This window comes from Oncorhynchus masou, chromosome 29, assembly GCF_036934945.1.
Source record: "Oncorhynchus masou masou isolate Uvic2021 chromosome 29, UVic_Omas_1.1, whole genome shotgun sequence".
NCBI classification, from domain to species: Eukaryota; Metazoa; Chordata; class Actinopteri; order Salmoniformes; family Salmonidae; genus Oncorhynchus; species Oncorhynchus masou.
Window position 1 is genome coordinate 34,969,392 of NC_088240.1, and position 8,897 is coordinate 34,978,288.

At 39.7% G+C, this 8,897-nt stretch overlaps 1 protein-coding gene across 1 annotated transcript in view; it reads right to left on the reverse strand.

Moving 5' to 3' along the window:
- LOC135519407 (SH3 domain-binding protein 4-like) overlaps positions 1-8,163 on the reverse strand; it is a 72,495-nt gene extending 64,332 nt beyond the window's left edge. Inside the window, exon 1 of the mRNA XM_064944611.1 lies at positions 8,056-8,163. The gene's annotated coding sequence lies outside the window, so the exon portion shown is untranslated. The remainder of the gene's footprint in view (positions 1-8,055) is intronic.
- Positions 8,164-8,897: the final 734 nt, after the last annotated feature.

Below are 8,897 nucleotides of genomic sequence, written 5' to 3' on the forward strand. Positions count from 1 at the left end.
ATCAAAATATATTTTATATTTCAGATTCTTTAAAGTAGCCACCCTTTGCCTTGATGACAGCTTTGCACACTCTTGACATTCTCTCAACCAGCCTCACCTGGATTGATTTTTCCAACTCATCCCAAACCATTTCAATTGGGAGTACTGTATATTTAGACTTGTTTTGACATATATTGCGTTATTTTATGTCTGGTTATGACACAAGAGTGTCAAAAACCTCCAAACCTACCACACAGGGAAAAACTTTCCATGACAACATAACAAACATACTGTTGACATGTAGGCTATCTAACATTTTTCTATTAACCATATTCAATTATCATTGTAATTGCGCAGACAGTGATGTTTGACATGCACCTACCCAATGCTCTTTTGTTGATGATTAAATATGAATGATGAATGTAGGAGCAGATTTCAGGAGCAGGACAAGACACCCTCTTTTAGAGTGATGACTGATATAAGGGCATTTACGTGATAGGCCTATCTGGCTTATATAATTATGATGGTCATAAGTCTTCCTGACAGTGTCATAAGGTGTATTTTATACAAGCTATTTAAAATAGAGGTTGACCGATTAATCGGAATGGCCGATTAAGTTTTCATAACAATCGGAAATTTCGGACAACGGTTTGGCCGTTTTTTTTACACCTTTATTTAATCTTTATTTAACTAGGCAAGTCAGTTAAGAACACCTTCTTATTTTCAATGACGGCCTAGGAACGGTGGGTTAACTGCCTCATTCAGGGGAGAAAGACAGATTTTCATCTTGTCAGCTCGGGGGATTCAATCTTGCAACGTTACAGTTAACTAGTCCAACGCTATAACCACCTGCCTCTCGTTGGACTCCACAAGGGGCCTGCCTGTTACACGAATGCAGTAAGCCATGGTAAGTTGCTAGCTAGCATTAAACTTATCTTATAAAAAACAATCAATCAATCAATCAATCATAATCACTAGTTAACTACACATAGTTAATGATATTACTAGTTTAACTAGCGTGTGACTGAGCATACAAACATACAAGTATCTGACTGAGCGGTGGTAGGCAGGAGCAGGCTCGTAAGCATTCATTCAAACAGCACTTTTGTGCGTTTTGCCAGCAGCTCTTCTTTGTGGGTCAAGCACTGCGCTGTTTATGACTTCAAGCCTATCAACTCCCGAGATGATGCTGGTGTAACGAAGTGAAATGGCTAGCTAGTTAGCGGGGTGCGCGCTAATAGCGTTTCAAACATCACTTGCTCTGAGACTTGGAGTAGTTGTTCCCCTTGCTCTGCATGGGTAACGCTGCTTCGAGGGTGGCTGTTGTCATTGTGTTCCTGGTTCGAGCCTAGGTAGGAGCGAGGAGAGGGACGGAAGCTATACTGTTACACTGGCAATACTAAAGTGCCTATAAGAACATCCAATAGTCAAAGGTTAATGAAATACAAATGGTATAGAGGGAAATAGTCCTATAATTCCTATAATAACTACAACCTAAAACTTCTTACCTGGGAATATTGAAGACTCATGCTAAAAGGAACCACCAACTTTCATATGTTCTCATGTTCTGAGCAAGGAATTTAAGCTTTCTTTAGCTTAAATTAGCTTTCTTACATGGCACATATTGCACTTTTACTTTCTTCTCCATCACTTTGTTTTTGCATTATTTAAACCAAATTGAACATGTTTCAATATTTATTTGAGGCTAAATGTATAAAGTTAAAATAAGTGTTCATTCAGTACTGTTGCAATTGTCATTATTACAAATAAATCAAATAAATTGGCCGATTAATCGGTATCGGCTATTTGGTCCTCGGTGCTGAAAAATCATAATCGGACGACCTCTAATTTAAAATGCGATGAAAAAAAATGGCTGTAAATAATTCATTACAACAATAAAGGATTTAAGAAAAACTTTGAAACAAAAGAAAAGTTCTTTGCCGGGAAAAATATAATTTGTCTTAACCAGCAACAAATTAACGCAATATATGTCACAAAAGGTCTAAATACATAACAGTCATGACATATTATGACTGTCATAATGTGTTATGACACTGGGTGTCAAGTAAGGTTTTACCAGCATAGTAATTTAGCAGATTTACAGTCATGTTTTTCCAGCAGTGAGTGCATACATTTTCATACTGGTCACCTGTGGGACTTGAACACACAACCCTGGCATTATAAGGGCTCTGCTCTACGAACTGAGTCACACAAGACCCGTTGCAAAGTTTTAAGTTATTTATCTATAAATGATCATTTGAAGAAACAGCTGTGCAAACTCGTTTTGTAGAGATTTTGCTCCAATTATAAAGCTTGAAGGTGACTGACATTATGATGGGAAAAGGCAAGCATTTTAGATGATATGCTGTTCCGCAGGGCTGGCAGATGAATTATGCACACTGATTGTTATTCTCCAAGGTGTCCCTCTATTGCAGATATGTGAAAGTAAACAAATAGGACAGAGGACAGACATGACAGCAGTCATCCATGGCTACAGTTTTTGTTTTACTGTTCGTACTGTGCGTCTATTTGCATCAATGGTCCACAGAATTCAGGTTGGTCTCAGACTATATGTGACATAGTTACGAAAACCCTGGACACTCAAATGTGTATAATGCTATGTTTGGTATGGTTATATAAGACAGAAGGTTACTTAAGGCAAAAAACAAATGATGGTGGTTGGTGGGGGTGGATGTTTACTACTTTTTAGCTACTTTACAACTACATAGCATGTTAGCTAACCCTTCCAATAACCTTAACCCAACTCCTAACCCCTATCTCCTAGCCTAGCTAACATTAGCCACCTAGCTAACATTAGCCACAGCGAATTGGAATTTGTAACATATCATATGAATTGTAATTCGTAACACATCACACGAAATTAATGATGAACAACCACAAATGAATACATACCATACCAAATGTAACACACTCATTTGAGTGTCCCGTATTTTTGTTTACCATGTTACGCCTACCCTAGCCCAATAATGGACTAAAGGAGCCTAACGTTACTCCTTATAGTCCAAGAACCATACATGCTCTGTTTAGAAGCGAATTGGCTCTGGCAGCCAAAACAGCCAAATACTCCATCTAAACGTGAATCGATTCTCAATTGCGGTACGGTTCTAGAAACATAAATCCCTCTACTTTCATATCACATTCAAATAAATTCACAAATGCAAAATATACACTTACTGTACACCACAGGAGGTTGATGGCACCTTAACTGGGGAGGACAGGCTTGTGGTAATGGCTGGAGCAGAATAAGTGGAATGGAATCAAATACATCAAACACATGGTTTCCATGTGCTTGATGCCATGCCCTCAGCAGCCTCCGCTGTTGTGCACTGTTTTAACCCGTTTGTAACACAGATGCGGCGCCAGTATTTTTCAGTGACAACATGTTTGTGTTGTCAGTCTTCCATTTACACACAGGTGTTCGGAGACACAGATAGCTAATTCGCACAGATAGTCAACTCTGTCTTCCGTCTGTTTTCCATTAACAAGCGCCGCAACATGGAAATATGGCTGTGTGGGGACCCTATAAAAAGGTGTGTAGTAATTTAACCTTTTTTAATTTTTAATTATTTCTTGCTGATATGGAAGATAAATTCCTTACGTTTCCAAAACCATACCGACAGTGTCAGGGCTCTTAAAACTCCCCCGACCAGAAGACACTATCGTCAATAGTCACTAAAGGTTATTAGCATCTACGAATGGGCAACATCTACCCCAGTTTGCAGAATCACACCATACCTTGTTTAGAAGCACAGTAAGAGCCCATTTATGCTTGATTCGAAATGTGGTCGGAGGCACCATATGGATAATAATATCCATATGGATATTCATTTCACCGTAAATGCGATCAATGCAGACGTCCGATTGAACATGTAGCACCTTTAATTGTAGCCTTGCTCAGTGAAGAGAGAGCAAAAGACAAGAGGTGCAAAGAGCTTAAGTAAAAAAAAAACTTGAAAGTACTACTTAAGTAGTTTACTATTTATATTTGTGACAACTTTTACTTTTACTTCACTACATTCCTAAAGAAAATATTGTACTTTTCACTACATATATTTTCCCTGACACCCAAAAGTACTTATTACATTTTGAATGCTTAGCAGGACAGGAAAATGGACTAATTCACACACTTACAGTGCATTCAGAAAGTATTCAGATCCTTTGACCTGATCATCAAGGACAACATCCACCCGAGCCACTGCCTGTTCACCTTGCTATCATCCAGAAGGCGAGGTCAGTACAGGTGCATCAAAGCTGGGACTGAGAGACTGAAAAACAGATCCTATCTCAAGGCCATCAGACTGTTAAACAGCCATGAGGCTGATGCCAACATATAGACTCAAATCTCTGGCCACTTTAATAAATGGATTTAATAAAGGTATCACAAGTCACTAGTAAATAACGCCACTTTAATTTTGTTTACATATCCTACATTACTCACCTCATATGTATATAGTGTATTCTATAACATCTACTGCATCTTGCCTATGTCGCACGGCCATCACTCATCCATATATTTACATGTACATATTCTTATTCATCCCTTTACATTTGTGTGTATAAGGTTGTCGTTGTGAATTTGTTAGATTACTTCACTGTCAGAACTAGAAGCATAAGCATTTTGCTACACTCGCATTAACATCTGCAAACCATGTGTATGTGACCAATAAAATTTGATTTGACCAAGAACCCGATGGTCAATCCGACAGAGCTCCAGAGTTCCTCTGTGGAGAAAGACAACCATCTCTGCATTGTCCAGAAAGACAAACATCTCTGCAGCACTCCACCAATCAGGCATCCACCAATCAGTAAAAGGCACATGACTGCCCGCTTGGAGTTTGCCAAAATCAAATGAAACTGTATTTGTCACATGCATCGAATACAATAGGTGTAGACCTTGCCGTGAAATGCTTACTTACACGCACTTAACCATCAATGCAGTTAAGAAAATAGTTAAGAAAATATTAACTAAATAAACGAAAGTAAAAAATAATACCACAATAAAATAACATCAATGAGGATATATACAGGAGTACCGGTACCAAGTCAATGTGCAGGGGTACATGTTAGTCGAGGTAATTTGTACATGTAGGTAGGGGTAAAGTGACTATGCATAGATAATAAACAGTGAGTAGCAGCAATGTTAAAACAAATTGGGAGGGGGGGAGGTCAATTCAAATAGTCCGAGTGGCCATTTCATTAATTGTTCAGCAGTCTTATGGCTTGGGGGTAGAAGCTGTTAAGGAGACTTTTGGACCTAGACTTGGCGCTCCGGTACAGCTTACCCCAATGATGTACTGGGCTGTACGCACCACCCTTTGTAGCACCGTACGATCGGATGCCGAGCAGTTGCCATACCAGGCGGTGATGCAACCAGTCACAATGCTCTTGATTGTGCAGCTCTAGAAATGTTTGAGTATCTGAGGACCAATGCCAAATCCTTTCAGTCTCGAGGAGGAAAAGGCATTGTCGTGCCCTTTTCATGATTTTCTTGGTGTGTTTGGACCATGATAGTTTGTTAGTTTGTTGATGATGTGGACACCAAGGAACTTGAAACTCTCGACCCGCTTCACTACAGCCACAATGATGTGAATGAGGGCATGTTCGGTCCTCCTTTTCCTGTAGTCCACGATCATCTCCTTTGTCTTGCTCACGTTGAGGGAGAAGTTGTTGTCCTGGCACCATACTGCCAGGTCTTTAACCTCCCCCATATAGGCTGTCTCATCATTGTTGGTAATCAGGCCTACCACTGTTGTGTTGTCAGCAAACTTAATGATGGTATTGGAGTCGTGCTGGTCACGCAGTCGTGGGTGAACAGGGAGTACAGGAGGGGACAAAGCACGCATCCCTGAGGGGACCCTGTGTTGAGCATCAACGTGGCAAATGTGTTGTTGCCTACCCTTACCACCTGTGGGCGGCCAGTCAGGAAGTTCCGGATCCAGTTGCAGAGGGAGGTGTTTAGTCCTAGGGTCCTTAGCTTAGTGATGAGCTGTGTGGGCACTATGGTGATGAACGCTGAGCTGTAGTCAATGAACAGCAATCTCACATAGGTGTTCCTTTTGTCCAGGGGGGAAAAGACAGTGTGGAGTGCAGTAGAGATTGCGTAGACAAAAAGCACATGAAGGACTCTCAGACCATGAGAAACAAGAATCTCTGGTCTGATGAAACCAAGATTGAACTCATTGGCCTGAATGCCAATTGTCACCTGGCACCATCCCTATTGTGAAGCATGGTGGTGGCAGCATCATGCTGTGGTGAAGTTTTTCAGCAGCAGGGACTGCGAGACTAGTCAAGATCGAGGGAAAGATGAACGGAGCGAAGTACAGAGAGATCCTTGATGAAAACCTGCTCCAGAACGCTCAGGACCTCATTGTCATTATGAGGTATTGTGTGTAGATTGATGAGGGGGAAAAAGTATTTAATACGTTTTAGAATAAGGCTGTAACGTAACAAAATGTGGAAAAGGTCAAGGGGTCTGAATACTTTCTGAAAGCACTATATCAAGAGAACATCCCTGGTCATCCCTACTGCCTCTGGCGGACTCACTAAACACAAGCTTATCTTTAAATTATGTCTGAGAGTTGGAGTGTGCCCCTGGCTATCCGTAAATATTAATATATATATTGTTATATTGTGCCACCTGTTTAGCTTAATATAAGGAATTGGAAACAATGTATACTTCTACTTTTAATACTTAAGTACATTCAAAACGAAATACTTTTAGACTTTTACTCAAGTAGTATTTTACTGGGTTACTTTTACTTGAGTCGTTTTCTATTAATTAAGGTATCTTTACTTTTACTCAATTATGACAATTGGGTACTTTTTCCACCACTGGCAAAAGAGCATAGAGGAACGAACAGATAAATAGGCGTACTGTTTAAAAAGGTTGTGAGGTATCCCTCTTAGCATCCAATGCATAAATTAACATTCTGACCAATGAGGCTTTTTCTGCTATCAAGGTTTTAGAATAGAACGCAGTGACTCACAAAGGAAAATTGAATGCAATTTGGGAAAACTTAACATGAAGAGCAGAAAGCGCACCATATCCACCAAACATAAATTCAATTTACATATTGGGTGAGTTGGATTGTTTGAAACCATGGATGCGAGCCCCAGTGCCGTTATACCAACTTTATATGGCGGGGAGAGACTTGACTAAGCTACATCAATGTTGCATATGCACCACTCATAAAACATTGCAAATTGTGTTCAATGGATGATGCTGAGTGGAGTCAATTCTACTCAAGAAGGCAAAACTGGTCTTCTAACTGATGGGAGCTAAACTTGAGAGGTGGCAGACCTACATTGTATTAGTAACGTATAGGATGCGTGTTGTGGTAAAAAAAAGCAACAATGTAGCTTGAGCTAGTCATAAATTGTTACAAATTAGGACCGCAAAGAAATAAAAGCCCACCCACCTTTGCGCAGTAAAGTGGCTGCTCTGGGAGTAACGCCGCGTTCATGTGATAGTCGGAGCTAGATAACTCGGACATATCTGACTTGATAACTGGATGAACGCGGCACGTGTATAACTACAAACAGTTAGCAAGTCTCAAATAACCGAGTTTTCTAGTTCCCACTACCTATGAACGCGGCATTACCCCTCACCGAACACAGCTCCTAAAAATGTCCCAGCATTAAAAACGACAACATTTCCCATTGATATAGCATTTCAACTATATGGTCCACAATCTGAATGTATCGAAAGTTATTCATAAAATGTGGTAATAACCTGAATCTAATTGTACATTCAAGACAGTCGGAAAGTCGGTGCACTGGAAATAGGTCCGAGTTTCAAACATGGAATTTCGAGTTGGATGAACGTTCAATACGATTTTTCCCAATCCGTATCGTTTTTTCCAGAGTTCTCTGTTGTCTTGAGCACATTGAAGTCAGAGAATTTCCAGTTCCGTGTTGTTTTGAACGCGGCATAAACTACAAGAACGCACCTAGATGATGCAAACAGTTTTGTCGACGTGAGCACTTCTGTTTGGGTGAGAGAATACGTTTAACATTTGAAAACAATGGAATAAGAACTTTAAAATCTTAGCTCACCTTGTAAAAGTCCTGTGAATAAGTCCATTGAAATAAATGCATCAAATGGGCGTAGTTTTGCGTGCTCCGACTATCCAGTTGTAGCCTAGTGTGAGTCCACAGTCTTTGGCGAATGACTTCGCGATGGGAAGAGAGAGCGAGAGCAGGACCCAGGTGACGTCATGGCGAGAGGGAGGGGCGTGGATCTGAGGGGTTTCATATGGAACGATGTCATTAGGAGTCAGATAACTTTTCACTGTCTTGGCTTTAGTGTAAAGAAGAAATATGATAATAGGCTGGCCTACTATTCTCATTCTCACCATACTACAATCTTGCTTCAAAATACCACATAACAGATACGTAAGGTCAATACACAGAGTTCTCAAACTGATGTGAAAAGCAAATGTGTGAAATCAAATCAAATGTTATTTGTTACATACGTCGAATAGAACAGTTATAGACCTTACCGTGAAATGCTTATTTACAATGAAAAATATTTACTAAATAAACTAAAGTAAAAAATAGAAGAGCAATAATAAAATAACAATAACGAAGCTAAATACATGGTGGGGTACAGGTTAGCCAATGTAATATCTACAGTACCAGTCAAAAGTTTGGAAACACCTACAATACTGATTCAAGTGTTTTTTCATAATTGTTTACTATTTTCTACATTGTAGAATAATAGTTAAGACATCAAACTATTAAAAATACATATGGAATCACTTAGCAACCAAAGAAGTGTGAAAAAAATCAAAATAGATTTTAGATTCTTCAAATTAGACACCTTTACCTTGATGACAACTTTGCACAATCGTGGCATTCTCTTAACCAGCTTCACCTAGAATGCTTTTCCAACAGTC